Source organism: Neopsephotus bourkii, unplaced genomic scaffold, assembly GCF_033783945.1.
Source record: "Neopsephotus bourkii isolate Nb327-2 ecotype Australia unplaced genomic scaffold, CSIRO-AGI_Nbou_v1 NB_936, whole genome shotgun sequence".
NCBI classification, from domain to species: domain Eukaryota; kingdom Metazoa; phylum Chordata; class Aves; order Psittaciformes; family Psittacidae; genus Neopsephotus; species Neopsephotus bourkii.
The window spans coordinates 580889-598533 of NW_026901430.1; the positions used below are offsets into that span (position 1 = coordinate 580889).

Genomic DNA, 17645 nt, shown 5'->3' on the forward strand with positions numbered 1-17645 from the left:
TTCCTTGTTAGATGAGGAAATTCCAACTGTTCTGCATATTCATTTTCCATAGACACACAAAAATGTGATCAGTCACTTATAGCTGCACAATAGGAATTGATTTCACGAGGTCTGTCAGGAGCTTGTTTCCACTTATTACGACTGAATTTTACAACACTGCTTGTAGATGGTATCTGTCACATAATACTATTTCCCAGCATCACAGTTAATTCATTGATGGTGTTCAGCACTTCCCCCGTGCCCAGAAAAACCATGTGCGTTTCTGTGACTAGAGAGTGCAGTGACATCCCACGCAGTTCTGAATACTTTTTGACACATTTCTGTATCATTTAGTGTTGAAACATGTGATAAAGTCTTGTAGACTTGCGTTTTAACTTGCTTTTGTTTAGGTATGAGCACAAAGCACAGTATCAGCCACACACGATGCTTTCTATCCATCCTGCTCCCAGGGTGTAATCTCTGTTGAACATCAGGCCACTTGTTTTATGCATTCATGAATTTATTTAGAACGTTTCTGTTTATTTAAAAAAGGCAGAAGAAAAACAGTGGAAGTTACCCAAGAACCCTATTGACCTTGGTACACTTGGGATCAAGGACACACATTTTCTTCCTGGTGTATCCTAAAAGACCATTAAGGGAAGTGTTTTGAGAGCTGTGCACTGGGACCTGTGCTTCAGGCTCCTGTCTTTTTTAGTGTCTGGGTTGTGTTGTCAGTGGTCCCTTGTGACAATCAGGCTGCTCAGTTCTTCCAAAGAACCACTGGCATAGCTTGTGCTTATGAAACTACTGCTTGACATTTACAGTCTGGCTGACTGACAAGCTATGCCTGGTCTTTCCTTGGTGGTTAAGTACGTGCAACTGTTTGTGGTGAGTGAGTTTGCCTGGCGTCAGATACATACACAGATATATACATATTGTTTTTTCAGTCTTTGCCAATCAGGGTGTGGTAGAAGGATGTTAACCTTTAAAAAGCAAATGCCCTGTCTGCTTCCTATTGGGTCCTTCCACGATCTTCAGTAGTCCTAATTTTAATGCCTTCTTCTACAAGCTGCAGTGCTGAGAAAGGGCTGCATTGGTCACTTTGCCTTGGAGAGGAAGATTTTATTTTCCTGACAGAATAAAATTGAACAATAGCTTCTCTCACCACCCTGTTGCACGTGGTTTTGCAGAGGGAGGTCTCCCCATTAGTAAGGCTGTGCAGGAGCAAGCCATGATGTGGAAACTGCAGTGCTTGGTGCCTGCAGGTCACAGCCATCCTAATGCCACTCTCCATCTCAGTTACCCAGTTTCCAAAGGAAATTAGGATGTAGTTGGGAGCCCTCTGGCTGCAGACCAGCCCAGGTAGAGTGAAGCAGAGGAATGTTAGTAGCCGGGACACAGGTATGGATGGAGGCAGCTTCCTTCCCAGCATGGCCTGGTACACCCCACAACAGAAGTGTCCTCCATCACCAACATGTGTGACTCGAGGGTCTGGTTAGACCAGACTGGGTCTATTCCCAGACTGGGATACAGTGGGAAGGTAAGTGACAAGGACAGCTTTCTGCTGTGTTTAGCTAGGAGCACATTGCTTCTTGCTTGGAGTCAGACGTTGCTGATGTTGCCGTGATTTTGAAAACTCCATCAGATGACAATGTTAACATTGTATTTGCTCTGGGTAAAGGCCAGAGAGGAAAAGTGAAGACTTTCCAGTGCAAGGAATAGCTGACCTGCAGAATTCCCAACCACTGTGTATGGGATCAAGTAACTAAGAATGAGCAAGTACCAGAGAGATTTACAGGGTATGAATAAAGCTTAGCATCAGCAGAAGTGTAAATAGGAAATATCTATGTCTATCAATGTGGATTTAATATGCTAATTAGTAACAACTGTGATATATTAGGAGGGATGCACTTGCAGATGATAGACAGTAATTCTGCACTGATGTGCCTGTTCTTCCTCTGTCCTTCAGCGATGGGTGATACTGCAGCTATTGCCATTTCCCAGTGCTCCCTCTGCCTATTTGTCCTCTGACTGCTGAATTCAGGGTGATTTTGGCCTTTAAAATAATTAAGTTTCTATTTTATGTCTCTGTTCATGAGGCCACTCAGTAGCTGATTATACTAATCAGAGGTGATTATTGCCTGTACCCACTTAAACCATACTTAAATGCAGTGGCCTGAATTTGTTCTCAGTGCAGTTTCCAGAAGATATGAAGCTAGCATCAAAGAAAATTAATCCATAGGTACATTATCCTATGGGATCAAGCTAAAACATGGTTGAAGAGCTTTAGAGTCTATGTGTGCTCTCACGGAAGGGTATGGGCAGAAAAAGGTAGCCATGTTCTTGTTTGTGGAAGGGATTTTTTCCCCACTTCTTTGAATTAGCCAGAAAAACAGATCACAAGAATCCTTAGCAGAGAATACTTTATTGCAGTTAAGAGATAACACTTTTTCCTCTCTAAAAATAAAAATTATTATTGAAAGTATGAGCAACTACATTAAAAATATTCTTCCACATTTTTCCTGGTCAGAGATCTGACTTGGGCACCTATCACCTTTTCAAGTAAATACATTTATCTGGCCATGCTCTTACTCCAGTACAAGGAAATATAAGGCCTTAGATACACACAAAATTTGGATACAAATCTTGCTTTTACAACAACCATATTAAACCACTTTATGCAAAATAAAGTGCTAGATGATGGATATTAAAATATTCCAGTTGGTTCTCAAAAGCTTAGGTGGAATTTTGTCCTAAATGGTGATTAACTCATTTATATTCCTAATCCTTTTAAGCAGTTTCATAAAGATTCGAAGAGGCACTCAGAGATGCTGGGTAGAACAGCAAGCAGCTCCTTCCAGCCCACAGGGATGCAAGATTTTATGCTAAGTGGGAAATCCTGTTCACACTGGAGTAAATGTGGTTTTTGCACTGCCTCTAATGGAGTTTCTATTCCTTTTTCTGCACTTAAATGAGAATGGGATTTTACCCATCTTCTCACATGATTGTGGTGCAAACCCGAATTTTAATTTTGAGTCTTTTAGAGGGGAAAATGAAGGTCAAACTGTGTAAGCCCAGAGAACAGGATGAGTCTCCAGAGGGAGAAGGACTCTAGTAGCTGTCAGGTGTTGCTTGAACCAGAGGTGTGAGCTCCAGGCTAACAGTGCAGCAGCAATGCCAGCAGTACTCCGGGGTGCTGGAGAAGCTGCTGTGCAGCCTGATTGCCGTTCTTTTACAGGTGGCAGAGTTGTGCCTGATCAAAATGCAGTTCCTTCTCCCCAGCACATGCACAAGGGTTGTTTGGGATGAGGAGAAGCTCATAATGTCACAGAAAGGAAAATGCACTGCTATTTCTGAGAGTTTTCAGTAAAACTTTAGAATTCAAACATAGCAATAGATAAGGCATTGCAGGGACAGAATTTCACATCAGCAAACTCTTGGGCAGTATATTCTATGTTGCAAGCAAATATGGCTAAAACTTCAACTATATTCTTTACATTAAATCCAATAATTATGTATTCATTTCCCAATTTTGTTTCTGTTCAATAACCAAAATATTAATTCAGAGGCAAGGATTTAATTCACAGAAAATTCTGTCCTTGGAGAAGATCAAAGTGAGTCCTGTGGTGTTAAGCACACACCCTTACAGTGCTTGGGTGTGAAAAGACATGACGTGTGTGTTTCAGTCAGCCTGTCCCTTCTTAGTGTTTCCATGCATTAACTTAAGCCTCTGCCTGAACACTTAGTGCCAGGATCAAGGACCTACGGAGATCTCCACACCGAGGTCTGAAAGGGTAGCAAGCAAAGGGATGAGAACAGCAGAGGTTGTGACTGGCAGTGCCTGCTTGCTCCTCTGCTACACCAAGGCTACAGCAAAAGACTGAAAGTCTCTTGGGTGATATAAACATGCAAGATAAGTGCGTAGACTAGAACACAAGGGTGAAATGGCCCTGTTTATCAGGCACAATTAAAGTGAATAGAGGATGACTAATGCAGAGGCAGTTTAAAATCTTTACATGACACAGTGTCAAGGCAACCCCGTTGTGCAATCCCACCAGCACAGTCAATGCTGTCACTGCCATGGACAGCATTGGGAATGGGGCTCCCACCACCTCTCCTGCACGCCTCCATGGTGGGAGCTGGGTACGCTCCACCACTGCAGCGCTCCTCTTGCTGCCACATGCCAGAGCCATAGTGAAGCTTACACAGGACCAGTAAGGGTGGGTTTTCCACTTCGTTGTTTCTAGGTGGTGAAGGGTCTGGAACACAAGTCTGATGAGGACTGAGGGGAACTGAGGTTGTTAGGCCTGGAGGATGCTCAGGGGGACTTTATCACTCTACAACTGCCTGAAAGGAAGTTGTAGTGAGGTGGGGGTCAGTCTCTTCTCCAGAGTGACAAGTGAGAGGCACTGGAATAGGTTGACCAGGGAAGCTCCATCCCCGACGGTGTTCAAGGCCAGGTTGGACAGAGCCTTGGGTGACATGGTTTATTGTGAGGTGTCCCTGCTCATGGCAGGGGGTTGGAAATAGATGATCTTAAGGTCCTTTCCAACCCTAACTATTCGATGATTCTATGACAAGCGGTAACAGCCTCAAGCTGTGCAGGGGAGGTTTACACAATCTATTAGGAAAAAATTCTTCCCACAAGGGTGTTCAGGCATTAGAACAGGCTGCCCAGGGCAGTGGTGGAGTCACCATCCCTGGAAGTGTACAAAAACCCTGCAGATGAGGCCCTTAGTAACATGGTTTAGTGGTAGGCTTGGCAGTCATGGGGTAATGATTGGACTTGATCTTAAAGGTCTTTTCCAACCTAGCTGATTCTATGGTTCTGTTCTTCTCTTTCCTTTTGCTTTGTCATCCCAAGCCTTGCGGTTGCTGCTGTGTGAAAAGCAAGAATGTCATGCTGAATTTGAGACGAGGCTGAGATGTCTGATCCTGTACCGGGGCTGGTTCATGGCTTTGCAGTGCGCAAGGCAAACATTTCCTGGCTATGAATTTTTGCAGTATGTCATTCAAAGGCTAGTTTGGACAACCTTTTGCTCTGGATGAAAGATTGTGCATGGGAGTGTGATTCTGCAAAATACAGCCTAAGCTACCTGTCTATTTCTTTGTTTAATTCTGTTACTCCTTAATGGTGCCTGCCAGGCCGCAGGATTCTCCAGTCCACTGGGTGAGTGCAGTAGGGACAGGCTGTTTCAGATAGGTATGTATAGATCTATATAGAGATAGTGTTATATTCTTTGCTGTTCTTATTTTCTGGCTCAAACCAGTTCTCTTTTGGGTTTATTGCTTCTGGCATGTCTTTGCAGCACAGCATTGTTAAAAGTTAATAATATAAACAAATCTGAGGCTATGCCAACCACCGCTGAGTACAGCCAAAGCTGCCCAAGGCCGCAGCTTGCTGAGCAACGTGTGAATTTTGTTGTGCCAGAAGTGTCTGCATCCCCGTTCTTTTTTAACTTTTAGAAGGATTTTAGTGGAGAGTTTGTTCTTCCAAAGGAGATAATTAAAGGAACTGACAGGGAAACTCTTCCAGCATTGCTATAGGAGGAATAGCACCTGCGTTCTCAGCCTGGTGTCTCCACCTGCCTGGGGCTGCAGGGGGGTTGGTTGAAAAACTTTCAATAACACACAGTTCGAAGTGCAGTTAACACATAAAGTGGCATTTCTGAGTGTTTTGCTTTATTAGAAGAGAGTGCTGATGCTGTTTGCTGTGCCTGTCAGGCTCATGGGACAAGGGGTGGCTGTAGAAGTCTCCCAGATGAGACCTGGTGGCAGTGCCGGAAAACCCAGCCAGCTGCGGATGCAACCTGGGGTCAATGGCTGTGGCATTTGGTGCTTCCAGGGCAACCTGCCCCAGCCCAGACCCTATGGAGTCACATCCTGCCTGTGCTGCCCACAGCATTCATCTGTGGGTGCTGGATCTGCAGGGTCTCAGCTGCAGAGTGCGGTGTTACATTTATTCCTGATATAATCCCCCAAATGTATACCTGCAGGCTTACCTACATGGTCAATGGCATCCTCTCAGTGACTTGGGTGACAGGGCTGCACTGCAGGCTGCAGAGACCCACCTGAACTCAAGTGAAAAAAAGCCAGAAATGCTGCATTTGATCCCTGTTTGTACTTTGCCTGTAAGAGGGCAAGAAGGATTTTTCCCACATGAATGAGGGCAGGGTTGCTGTGTTTCATGTGACAAGGCTGCATGCCTCCAATACGTGCTCTAAGTAGGAAAATGGGATTTGCCACTTGTGGCAGTCAGCTCAACCATGCTATTTGCCTTGTCTCCAGTAAGAAAGAAAACAAGAAATACTAACTGCATGCAAAGGTACCCTTTCTCTAGTCTTCATCAGTAACAGCTGATGTTCCTTAGGGTTACTGCTGTAACAACGTCACTTCCCTTTCCTCAGTGGCATCAGGTTTATATTAAAAACCTCATAGAAAAGCCTTTTGTCCTCTGTCCCCTTTTTGGTTCTGCTTTTGTCCCCCGTGCTGTGCTTTGGGGTACTGGCTGAGGGCTGCAAGTGGAACAGGAGTTTTGGCTGAGCAAAAAAGCCAGGAGTCAGGTATACCAGCTGTGGGAGATGATGTATTCCCAGATGGAGCAGATCTCCCAGCACAGGTTGAGGAGTGGCTTTCCAAGAGGAGTTGAGGAGGAAAAAATATCCCCCCTCCCCCCATACCCACCAAAACTCCCCTAACTTGTAAGTAAGGAGAGCATGTGGGTTTGGAAGGGGGTTACATGATGCAGCTGCCTGCAGCGGCCCAGGGCCTGGGTCAGGGACCCAAGCGATGCCCCCAGTCCCACGCTTCCCAGGACACCCCAACCCTCGCACGAACATGTGTTCCCCAGCGAGCGCTAATCATTCCAACCCCCCCCCCCCCCCCCCGGCGGTGCCTTGAAGAGAGGAAGGAGGAGGCTAGAGACCAGCTTGATGCCACAGCTTTTGGTATCTACTGCTTCCAGAAACCCGGGAAGTATGAATTGCACCCTCAGCCATCAGCAGTACCTGATGGAGGGGTGAAGCTGTGTCCACCCGGAGCTTGGGCATGCTGTGGTGGGAACTGGGGACAGAGAAACCTGCTGTCCCTGGAGAGGAGGGAAAATGATTACAGTAGAGAAAGGGAAGAAAAAAATGAAGTCGTGTGAGGAAGGAAACAGCAAATGTTAAATCAGTGACTCACGGCATGGGATGACTAATCCCGGCAACGCACTGCTCATGTCGGGCATAGAATTTGTGCCGAGCGCCTCGTGGGGAGAGCAGGAAGGTTGTGGTACCTTACCGGGGCAGGGAGAAAACGGGAGCACTGGCGCCTGACCACTGGGCAGCCGGGACTGCGCTCCGTAGAGCGTCCGGAAAAAGCTGGGGAGGTGCGGGACATGACAGCCGGTCCCGCTGGGCTCCGCGGCCGAGTCCAGCCCCGCGGCTCGGTGCCGGTGTCGGCGCTGATGCCGGTGCCCTCGGAGCGGTGGCTATGACCTACTTTGGTCCGGCCCCTCCCGGGGGACGGCACCGCAGTTCCCCGCGCGACCTACCCTGCCCGGGGTGCGGGCGCGCGTTCTGCTCGCCCTCCGCCCACGCCCTGATCGCGTTCCCTCCCCGAGCTCCACCGGGGCGGGGGGAGCGATGCCCGGGGCGCGCTGCAGGCTGCCGGCGGCTGCCGGTGTCGGCGGGGGGGGGTGGGAGGAGCGCGCCTGTGCAGTGCCGGGAGGACGGGCTCAGCCCGCCGCGCGTTACACAACCGGCCGCTGCGAGAGCCGAGTTTCACAAGTCCCGCCGTGCTCCCCGGCATCCGCACCTGCCCCGTGCCAGCCCGGGCCCTTGCCCTGCCCGCGCTCCTGCCATGTCTCCTCTGGGCAGCGGGACCCCGCGGCGGGCGGTAACCCCGGCGGCCGGGGGGGCACCGCGCAGTGGCTGGGCATGGCACTGAGAGCGGCTCCGGGACGCGCATCCTCCCAGGCGGTACGTACGGCCCCGCGGAACCTCTCGGAGTTTAGGGGTGGTGAGGGGTGGGGGTCCGGCATTCGCAGCCCGCGGGGAGCCCCCGCTGCAGGGCCGGGGGCGCGGCACCCGTCACTTAGCCCTGCCCTCCCCAGCACCCCCGGTACGGTCCCGGTTAAGTTTTGGAGAGGGGAACGTGCGGCCGCGAACTGAGTCTTCTGATCCCCCCCCCAGAAAGCCGAACCCGGTCTGCGCGGGGATCAGTCGGTGCGGAGCCAGGCGGGCACCGGCACCGGCAAGCCCCGGCCCCGTAGGTACGGACCAGATCGGGAATAGCTGGGGACGAGCACAGCTGAGGGCTGCGGGGTGCTTGGGTGGGGGGAACCCCGTTTTCTGTAGGCTAACATGGGCCTGAGTGCGGTTTCCTCGTTCTGGCTGGAAGTTCCGTCGTTCTGGGAATGCGTTCGTCTGAAACGCGGCAAGGAAAAACCTCCACACAGAGTCTTGCGCCTAGAGATAGCATCTGAAATCCAGGTTGCAAAGTTACTTCTGCCACCGCGGTTATTGTGTCATTTGATTTTACAGACCGTTTACATTATAAGCGGGGAATTACGGAGGCTTTGAAAGTGCCTCGTCTGTTTCAGTTGCGTATTTGTGAATGGTAACTCCAATACTTGGTTCTTAATGGCAGAAATTGCAAACCGATTGATCTGGGTAGCTGGCACTGGAAGCACGGGTCAAAGCTGAGCCCTGCGTGATTCATAACCGAGGTGTTACAAGAACTTGTCTTTGTGAAATGCCACAGTCCCTAAAAGCAGGAGGCTCCCGAGCCATCCGCAGAGCCAGTCTCTCCCCAGTGGATTTTGGAGTCCAGCACAGCAGTCCTTTCTGGGGGAGCAGAACCAGCACCTGAGTGCTAACTGATCCCTGCATGAAGTCTTCAGCAGGGGAGTAGAACCTGGAGATGGTGTACCTGAAATCAAAGCTGTGAAGATGTCCCATGCTCTACCTGCTGTGAGGTGCAGTACCACCCGGGAAGACAGTGTTACTTATTAACCCAAGTTTATTTTGTCATGTGCAGTGAAAGCAGTGGCACTGATTTAACTGATGAGATAAGATGTTCTAGTATATAGATGGAGAAATGTCATTTTAGGCAGAATGATGGTGCTACCCTTATGCTGGATTGCTTCTCCCTAATCCCTAGCTCTGGAAATGGGTATTTGCCTTCAAGAGACAGCTAGCTTTTCATGGTTTTGATATGTAGGTTTTACACTCCTCACAGGTTCTTTGAAGCATCAGATAATGCCAGACGTATGCAATGTGGACCCCTTGTACTGAACAGACTCCAGTGTATGCTGTTTGGGTTGTGATTTTGTGTCATTTTTATAAGCTTCCTATCCTGCAATGCCTCACCATAGTTACCCAGTCAGAAAAATACATTTGGATTTGGGGTCTTCTAGATGTTGTATATTTAAAAAGGTAGTTTTCCTGTAATATGTTAATTAGAGTAAAGCAGCATGTCAGTGATGCACTGTGGAGGAGCACAGCACCCTGTGTACTGATGCACCTCAACAACAGCACTAGGGGCTCTGGTGCTAATGAAGTTCTGACAGGCAGCGAGCACAAGTGAGGAGAGGAGGCTCAGGAGCAGAGCCAAAAGTGGAAGTTTGGGTGGAAGGGGGGCATTCTATCTCTTGGGCTAAACATGTTTGCTACTTAATCTCTAGATTTTTTGTGGAAGATGTACTAGGAAAAATGCAAATAGTTTTAGGAGTGGTTGCTTGCTGCTCATTTGTTCTGTTCATTCAGAGCTGTGGATTAGTTACTTGATCTAGAGGGAAAAGTAAAACTGGTTTGAGATGTTTTGATAAGCTGCAAACTTCGGTGAAATTTGGCATGTGTTAGTATGTGATGGTTCCTGTGTTTTAGCCACTCAGACTATGTCTGTGTTAAATTATTTTGCTGGTTTAAGACATACTCAAAAATAACACAGGGTTAAAGATTAAAATTAGCAAATGAGTAGTTTGTAATTAAAGTCTCATGGTGTTGGGAGCAGCATTACATGTCAGAGATACTGATGTTGAATCCAACTTCTGCTCATTAGTAATACCAAAAATTGGTAGCTTAATAGAGATACCAGTCTAATAGATATTTAGATTTATTTAATTTGGATCTCAGGCTCGTCTATGCACAGAAGTTGCATTGGTTTGCCCTAAATTATGCAACCTCCCAAGATTCACATGTAATAATAAAAAGGGTTTACTGCCGACATAGCTCAATCCTTCAGGACTGGGGGAGTAAGCTGTGTGCCTATACCAGACCAACTGAATGCAGGCTTGTTCTGGAACAGTTATGGATTCTAGTGGCTTTTACCAAAATAGTAAAACCTGTAAAAACCAAAATTGCACAGACCAGCCTTTGCTGGTAGGACTAAAATGGTACACCGTTGTATCACTTCAGTTCCAAATATCTCTTAATGAAATGAGGCAGGTGCAAAAACTGCATTTATTTGCTTCAACATGGATGATGCCATTTTTCTTTGACATGACTTTGTTCACCTAAGGCCAGGCTCTGCTTGGTGTGCCACACATCATCCCGTGCCCACTGACATAGCCACAGCTGGTGGGGCTCACCTTCCTGCAGCCATGTCATGTCTGTCCTGTTCTGCTGCCCAGGGTAGGCTATTTCCCTTCTTTTCCCTACTTCTCTGCTACTTTTGGTGCACAAAGGGTTGTGCAAATTCTTGCCCTGTGGCCTCTATGCTGAACAGTTCCCCTGGACAGAACCCCTGCAAAACCCTCTTTATTATTTCTCCAGTCTCACTTGAGCCCAGGTTTTAGGTGACTTTGAGGTAGTGGTGAGGCCTCAACAAGTGCTCTGTGCACAGCTGGGCTTGCTGGCCGCACATCTGCTTGGCCCCAGAATCACCAGATTCAGTCAGACTGCAAAGGTGTGTACAATGAGGGACTTTGACCTACTTCATATTCCATTATTGGCTTTGGCCTTGTCTACATGGGGAGATTATGCCAATTTAGTTTAAGTCTGTTTTTAAAGTGATTTGATTAACCTGATGTGACCTCATGTAAAGACATTCTTATTTTGGTTCAAATGAACTTATTTGGGTTCAACCAAAACCTGCACTTAGTCAATGTACACAGAACTGAAATTAGATGTACCTAAACTGAAAGGAGAACTGATGTCTCTAAATAATGACACAACTTTCTCATGAAAGCAGAACCTTCTGTAGAATCTGGAACAGAGTGTAATTACTAACAAACCTGCAGAAGACTGAAAGCTATTCATAGCAAAGTTAAAAAAAAACCCCAAAACTAAGAAAACAAGCAAACCAAATATCTTAGGAAGACAAATGAGAAGTGCCAGTAATCCCAGTCCTGGGACACTGAAAGCAGTGGCACAAGGCTTGCAGGGATTGCAAAGGCTCTCCCAGGGCTCTTCAGCTGCAGAAGAGGGAAGCATTTATGTCCTGTACATGGAGACCCAGTGCAGTGGAAAAAATAAAGAGGCAATGCAGGGAACTCTAGGCCCTGCTGGTTTGAATGCAGTAGTACACAGTGTCTCATGATGTATTTCGTAAGGAAGAATAATTAGACATGGAAATAATGAGGAAGCAGGCTAAATTACAAGAAGATTTTTATCAAAGATGGATTGTGCTAGACTAATCTACCATCTTTTTTTTTGTATAGCAGATTATTTAGGTGGGGTAGGGCAGGAATGTAATTTATCTAAAGCCAAGCATTTGATACCATGCACACAGGACATTATTGCTTAAAATAAAGATGGTGATTCAATACAAGAATTGAAAGGTGCAAAAGGAGCTGGCTAAGGAAAAGATACAACAGTGGCATGTAAATAAAATTGTCTGAATGGAGAGAGGTATTCAAAGAAAGTCATTGGGATGGAAACAGATTAGTGCTGTTTCTCCCCTGGGACCAGGCTCTGCTGAATGGAGCCACTCTGACCTGTGGGTAGGGTCTGGGTGTGTGCCCAGGAGCTATGCAGGGTGACACAAAGGTGGGAGGTATTGTCAGTAAGGAGGAGGATCAGATATCATAGAAAAGGAATTTAGATGACTCTGTTGATCCGAGCGATAGAAATAAAATGACATTTAATAGTGCTGAATGCAAAGTCATGCAAGATTTTAATAGTGGAGACCAGTAACAAGAGCCTCCAGTGTGAAATAGAAGCTCATCAACTATCCATGACAGAAGGGAGAGATGTGAATGCACTGGCTGATCAGGAGATACCTGCAAGCAAGCAGTGAGATACAGCTGTGAAGGAGACCAGTGACATCCTTGGATATCAAAGGAAAACAATATGACAGATTCAGGGAAGTATGATATCATTGTACAAATCATCATAGAGAGTGTTGGCACAAGGGCTTTCTGTTGCTCATGGAGTAGCCCATTGGCGTGTTGCATAGCTCTGGACATGCCAGTCAAGAAAATGTTAAAATTACAGCAGTAGGAGGGCTAGAGGTGTGGTTATACAAATGGACCTTCTATTGTATGAAGTGAGGTTAAAGAGCTTAATCTGTTTAGCTCTGGCCAGGTGAATAAAAGAAAGAACAGGTTACAATAGGTGTTTTTACACACAGTCAGGGCTAAATACTGAGAAGGTAGAAAAACTAAGTCAAAAGATAGCATCTGCACAAAATCAAATTGTCTAAAAGTCAGCCATGAATAAATTTGGATGGGAAATTAGAAGAAAGCTTCTAGCTACCTAGGAATTCTAGTTGTGTAATAGTCTTTCAATTAGGATGGTTTTGAGATAGATCTTGATAATCTCATGAAAGAGATTGTACAATTAAATTGAAGTTCCTGGAGATAGGAAATTAAGTTTGCAGAGTTAGTCCTTTGGTTTCCAGTATAGTCATATTTTTAATGTAAGGTTGAAAGGAGGGTGAACCTGGTTTTGTTTGCGCTATTAACCCCATGCATCAAGGCTTCTGCTGTTTTCTTAAGAACCAAGGCAAGAATGAGTTTTCCCTGTTGCTGCAGATTTGATCTCTTTCTCTCCAATCTTTGCCTTCTTCTCAAGCTCTAGACATTGGAAGTGTGCACTGCAGAGACTCCTTGTAGCATTAGATGGGCACAGTTGCCTGCAGTTTTTTTCTGGTATGCTCCCTGGTTTAACTTCTTAGTCAGATTTGGGGCCAGAGACACATTTTTCCTTCAGGTTGTGTTGCCAGTAACCATGCTGCACTTCATGGTATGTTTTCTGGGATCTGTTGCTACTGTTGTTTCATGAACTTTGTGTGGATTCAAGGATGTGCAGTAGTAACAGTGTTCTTCACTTGCCTTTTTCTGTGTCACAATGCAGTTTAATCTTTCGTGCTTCTCGTGTATCCTAAGTTTGTTGTACAATGTGACGACGCATTCTGGGGTTCCTGGTGCATCTCAGCAGGTTGAAGAGATGTCACAAAGTAATAGTGTCATTAATAGTGTAATTTTCCAAGACTGGAGTGTTGGGGTAAGTGTTCCCTTTCGACCTGATGTAAGTTGGAAAGCTGGACTTAAAATCAGCTCTGCTTAGGTGATGTTCAGAGCAAATTGTACAGGATAACCTCTAGAAAAAAGAAGTGATTGCCTACCGTTAAGGATGGATTAGTATCTTTAAAACCATGGTTTTATTATGGGAAAGTTGAATGTATAATGTGCATCTTATTGCAAGAAGGAGATAAGGAAAAAAAAAAAAGCAGGCAGGCAAAAAGGAAAACAGCTTGAGTTAGCCTGAAGCAGAGATCACATACCTGCTAAGCTGCCTGTACAGAGGAATTGAAATATGGAAAAATGACAGTGCAGATGAGAATAATATTGAGACCGTAGTGAGGAAGCGTGTTAACCAAACTCCATGGAGCTGTTGAAACACATTGAATCATGAGACTGTGACTTGTATTCTTAGGCAAACACAATTGTATAATTGATTAATTTCCTGTCATTTCTTTAGTGCATAACATGCATAACACTGCAGTAACCAGGAGACTCATTAAACATTATGGAGAACACTGTAAAATATATCTTTACTTAGGAGGGAGGGAGGCAGAGCAAGGCCTTGGAGCAATAACTGGAGGACTGATACCCACACAAACACATGAGCAGTTGGAAGTGGCCTCCTGTCACTGGTGCTTGATGAGCATAGGGTGGTTTGCTAGTGATGTGCATACTCTGGATATGTTCAAAGAGGGGTCAGTGGCTGATAACTGCCTTGAACACTTGTGCTGCTTGAGCTTTGTGGAGCACATGCAATGAGGACAGCTATGCCACCCTCCCACTGGGTCCCTAACAGCCAGGGATCCCGAACAGGCAGGGAGAGCAAGGGGCTTGGTGTTTCCTGTGCCACTGCTTACATGGCACGGAGGGCTGTGCCACCCTGCACATCACCCTCCATCAGCTGCTGGGGCCTCAGTCCTGCAGGGCTGCTTCTCAGAGACTTGTTTCATGGAACAGAAACATGTGGAATTTTACACTGAGTATGCTGGGCTTGGCTGATAGCTGTGTTGTACCTGCAGCTGGCACCGGCACTGTGCCCTGGCTCTGGGCAGGGATTTAAGCAAACTCCTCTGTTCCCAACAGCACTGTCATGCTCAGCATATATGAACACTGGGTCTCTGTCCCCTACAATTAGTGTTCCCTCCGACCTATAGTTAATCTACATATCAGTGTGAGGTGCTTTGTTGAACGCCAGCTATAGGCAGATTGATTAATTGATTGTCTAATAGATAAACACAAAAATATTCGTAGGTGTGTTTATTCTTGTTTACAAACTGCCCAAGCTTAGGCAAGATTTCTGAGTATGTAGCAATGGCAGGAATCATATCCATAAAAGTGCTAATCCCTCTTGCTTCATCTGTTCAGCCCACAAACACACACATACACACATGCTTAAATTAAATTAATAAGGTTTGTTTGTTCTCTTCTGGGCTCAGCCTACTTTAATGTTGTTTAACTCCCAGCACAATGTGGCACGTAGCTTCAGGACAATAAAGTTTTGATCATAAGCAACATACTAAGTAAACCATTTATTTTTGGTAAATAAACAATAGATGAGCTGACAATAGCTCCCATTGCCATTAATTATTTTGCATAGACATGACAACATGATAGGAAGGTTTTCAAGCAATGAAGAAGCTTTATCTGAAGGGGATGAGATGAAACCCTATTCCTGATGAAGGCAAAGGTTCAACTTCCATTATGTTCTGCACAGCAAGGACCTCTCAGTGCCAAACAGAAGAGCCAAGCAGAAAAATAAATGTCCCTGGGAGTCAGCCCTTGGGTTTAGGCTGTTTAAGGCTCTGCTGCACAAACTGCAAACATGTTTTTATGTACAGAGAAGGATGCTATGTATTTGGTCCACTGTTGGATTGTCACAGCAAATGCAGCAATTAGAGAGGCTGTAATAGCTGGGGAGGGTTACACCCCTTGCTGAGGAAGTTTGGCATAAACCCGTTTGTCCTGTCTCTGAGTGAAATGTACGCTGGCACATACATTCGAAATATTCATTCTGATCAAACTGTGTCCAATCCAATTCTAGTAAGTGATGTATTAAGTGTGTGTTGAGTCCTGTGTGTTAAAAAGGCAGGACTTTGGTTGACTCCCGATATAGAATCATTGAATCATAGAATCATAGAATACTTAGGGTTGGAAAGGACCTTAAGATCATCCAGTTCCAACCCCCCTGCCATGGACAGGGACACATCACGTTAAACAATGCCACCCAAGGCCTCCTCCAACCTGGCCTTGAACACTGCCAGGGATGGAGCATTCACAACCTCCCTGGGCAACCCATTCCAGTGCCTCACCACCCTTACAGGAAAGAATTTCCTCCTTATATCCAATCTAAACTTCCCCTGTTTAAGTTTTAACCCATTACCCCTTGTCCTATCACTACAACTTTCTCAGCCTATATATACTGATATATTTACTAAAGATGAATATCAACAATTTGCTTTTACTCTCAAGTAGGATAATTTGAACAGCTTCATTTTGGGGCAGGCTTTTAACAGAAGGGGCGCAGTAGGAAGTATTAATAGAACAAACTCTTTGTGCTAATCTCAACACCTATGTTTTCTATGTAATCTTGCTTATTGCAGAGGGGTGAGCCTTGCCATTAGCGAAGACAATGTGTCAACACAGAAAAAACTGAGTTACTTTCTTTGAATCCTGAGCACTGGGGTTAGCCTCCCATATGGCAGTGGTGATGTGGAGCTGTGCGATTGCAGAGGCAGTATGCACCCTTGGGCGCCAGCCCTGGGACGGACAGCTCTCACTGCTCATTCTGCGGAAGCATGGACTTATGTGAAGCTAAATCACTTTCTTATCTTGGGTGTCTTCACATCTCTTGAGACTTGGCTCTTCAACTCTAAGACCTCCTGCTGCCTATGTTTCACCAGGCCCAGAGCAGAAGTTTGATATTTGGGGAAGTTTGCATAATTTGGGAATCCTCGCTGAAAATTTTGTTATGTGGGGAAATTGTCTCCAATTCAATTTTGCTACTTTCTGGAAGTAATTCAGAGTTTGGAAGGAGAGAGTCCCAGAAGAAGGTTGTTAGAGTAGGAGAGTGTATATGATGTATATACCAGGGCTGTTCTGCAATAGTCCTGATATACTGTCTGGGAAAGGCAAAGATCCATTGTCTACAATGGGAGAAGAATAAATGCAGTGGACTAAAATTGTCACTGAAGCATTTGGAAACAGGAAATGAGGCTGAACCAGGACTTTGTTTTATCCAGGGCACATATTTCAAATCTGGAGTTGAATTCCTCATCTTGGATATATTCATAGTTAGAAAGGCAGCTAGTAGAGCTATCAAGATCTAGAGTGTTAGACTGGTTAGTTTGTTGGTAATAGGCTGTTGTGACTAGAGCAGAATATCTGTTTTCGCCTGAGGGATGGAAAAAAAAGACTAGTGCAGAGAAGAACAACTTCTGTGTTTTGATTTATTTTGGAAGTAAAGCATATGAATATTAATAAGTGATCCAGCTGGAATAGCATCTTTCTTTAAAATTGTCCTTAGAGATAGTGCATTACATTAACATGGATTTGATTGCATGGTAAGTAAAATTTTATAAATATAAATCATCATCTTATCTCAAAAGCTGCAGTGCTATGAGAAAACTATTCTGGGATTTTCTAACATAGTCCGGTTTGAATTGTTTGAATAACAAGAGATATCAGTGAATAAATCACATAATGAGCTGCTTTACATAGAAGGCATAATGCCTGTTTATGATGTATAGAAGTCCTACGAGAGATGAATTGTCAGTTTAATCTTCTTTGGATTGTGTTTAAAATCTACTTTTATGAAGCTTTCCTGACTGTTCCAGAGATTACTGTTCAGACACTTACGTAGACTTTGTTTAGGTTTGATATACAGCTCTACAAGGTCCTTAGCAGGCAAATGTTCATTTTCTTCAGTTGTTTTTATTTGGTTCCTTGCCTTTGGAGTAAAATTTGTAGTGCTTATAGGTGTTGCCAAAAGTTTTCTTCTGATCTTGTTGCTCTTGTCAGAGCCTGGGAAGCAGTGTTGTCTCCATGGATGTACGGTACCAGAAGGAGCAGTAATACAAATCATCTCTTTTGTCATTGGTATCATTGATAAAACATTGCAGAGCTTTGCAGTTGACCTGAGAGAGACAGAGATTTCTCCCTTGCAGAAATGAAGAGTATGGAGTTTGGAGCCATTGCAATAAATACTTATTGCAATGCT

General features: G+C 45.3%; 1 protein-coding gene across 7 annotated transcripts in view; it reads left to right on the forward strand.

The window, feature by feature from the left end:
• Window positions 1-17645, forward strand: part of PASD1 (PAS domain containing repressor 1) — a 97995-nt gene that overhangs the window by 36329 nt on the left and 44021 nt on the right. For 3 of the 7 annotated variants that reach the window (XM_061357987.1, XM_061357993.1, XM_061357992.1), the window contains exon 1: window positions 7663-7940. The exons of 1 other annotated variant lie outside the window; for it this stretch is intronic. The gene's annotated coding sequence lies outside the window, so the exon portion shown is untranslated. Of the gene's footprint in view, window positions 1-7661; window positions 7941-17645 lie in introns of those variants that run through there. 3 more of the 7 variants (XM_061357991.1, XM_061357989.1, XM_061357990.1) reach the window with 2 other exon arrangements.